General features: G+C 44.2%; 1 protein-coding gene across 7 annotated transcripts in view; it reads left to right on the forward strand.

Moving 5' to 3' along the window:
- TTC31 (tetratricopeptide repeat domain 31) overlaps positions 1-2,103 on the forward strand; it is a 14,428-nt gene that overhangs the window by 977 nt on the left and 11,348 nt on the right. The gene's annotated exons all lie outside the window — the stretch shown is intronic.

Consider the following 2,103-nt stretch of genomic DNA (forward strand, 5'->3'; position numbering starts at 1 on the left):
AAGGCCGGGTGGGGTGCCTCACGCCTGTAATCCCAGCACTTTGGAAGGCCTAGGTGGGCAGATCACTTGAGGTCAGGAGTTCAAGACCAGCCTGGCCAACATGGTGAAACCCCCATCTCTACCAAGAATACAAAAATGAGCCGGATGTGGTGGTGCACACCTGTAATCCCAGCTACTTGGGAGACTAAGGCAGGAAAATTGCTTAAACCCGGGAGGCAGAGGTTCCAGTGAGCCAAGATCACACCACTGCACTCCAGCCTGGGCAACAGAGGGAGACTCCATCTCAAAAAAAGAATTTTTTTTTAAATAGACGGAGGAGACCATGTGAGCAAAGACAGTAAAACAAGGAAAAGTTAAGAGAACTTCGCTAAAGTGGGACCAGAGTGGAGATTTGGTTGGAACAGTAAAAGATGGCATGGGGAGAAGGCAGTAGATGGCTTGAAAGGCTTTGACTTGGCACAGGGGTTTGGGTGTTCTCAAGTAGGCAACAAGGTTTTGTTTGTTTGTTTGTTTTGAGACGGAATCTCACTCTGTCACTAGGCTGGAGTGCAGTGGAGAGCTCAGCTCACTGTAACCTCCACCTCCTGGGTTCAAGCAGGTTCAAGCGATTCTCCTGCCCCAGCCTCCAGAGTAGCTGGGACTACAGGCACACACCACTACGCCCAGCTAATTTTTGTATTTTTAGCAGAGACGGGGTTTCACCATGTTGGCCACGATCCTCTCAATCTCTTGAGCTCATGATCTGCTGGCCTCGGCCTTCCAAAGTGCTGGGATTGCAGGCATGAGCCACTGCACCCATCCGGCAACAGGGTTTTTGAAGGAGGGACGATCAGATTTGGAAGCATTGAGGTGCTATACTTCAGCTGCTTCTGGGTCATCCCTAGAACCTCAAACTCAAGCCCAAAAGTTAATTTAATTAACTTGTGTTAAATTAATTTAACTTGTCATGTTTGCAAATTGGTTGCTTTTCTTCTAATCCCAATTTTGGTTAATAACACAAACTTTCCTCTAGTTACTTTATCTAGAAATCTGATAATCATTTTATAACCTTCCCTTTCCTTTACCTCACACATTTAGTCACTAAAGTCTACTTCTGAAATGTCTCTTGACAGAAGCCCCTCATTTCCATTCCTCCTCTTGCTGCCACTCCCTTAGTTCAAGATTCCTTCTTTCTGGCCTGAACTAAACATTACATCCATAGCCTCATCTTCTCCTCAGCACTATTTCATTTGATCGTTTCACTCCCCAGATCAAGTCCACTGCTATCACTGACAAGATAAACTCCACAGTCATGGCCAGGTACAGTGGCTCACGCCTGTAATCCCAGCACTTTGGGAGGCTGAGGCGGGTGGATCATGAGGTCAGGAGATTGAGACCATCCTGGGCAACATGGTGAAACACTGTCTCTACTAAAATACAAAAAATTAGCTGGGTGTGGTGGCGCATGCCTGTAGTCACAGCTACTTTGGAGGCTGAGGCAGGGGAATTGGCTTGAACCTGGGAGACGGAGGTTGCAGTGATCCAAGATTGTGTCACTGCATTCCAGCCTGGTGACAGAGTGAGACTCCATCTCAAAAAAATTTGAAAAAAAAGTTCGCACTCACTGTGTCATACCAGTTTGTTCACACACAGTTCTGTTTCTTGGAATAGCCTCCCCACCAATCTCTTTGTTCACTCAGCACACACTTAACAGAACAGCAACCTGTGTACCAGACACTGTTGTAGGTACTGGTAGACAGCAGTAAACCAAACAGACAAAAATGTTTCTAATCAATGAATTAGGACCATCTAATGAAGAAATAAATAAACAACATAGTACAGCTGGTGCTTGACTTACGACCACGATTGGTTCCGACAGACTGGTCGTAACACGATTTGGTCGTAAGTTGAGTAGGCTATATGTACAGTACTGTGAAACGATGTTATAAAAATCTTTAAGTCACATTTTATCATAATTTTCTTTCATTATTGTTATATATCATAATTTTCTTTGTTCATTTTATGCCATTTGTATCATCTCTACACCATTTTGTTTCTTATTTTTACATTCGTCAGGTTTAAGTAAAACACTGCATTACCAGTACAACTGGATTAGTATTTGCA

Source organism: Cebus imitator, unplaced genomic scaffold (genome assembly GCF_001604975.1).
Source record: "Cebus imitator isolate Cc_AM_T3 unplaced genomic scaffold, Cebus_imitator-1.0 Scaffold399, whole genome shotgun sequence".
Taxonomy (NCBI): Eukaryota; Metazoa; Chordata; class Mammalia; order Primates; family Cebidae; genus Cebus; species Cebus imitator.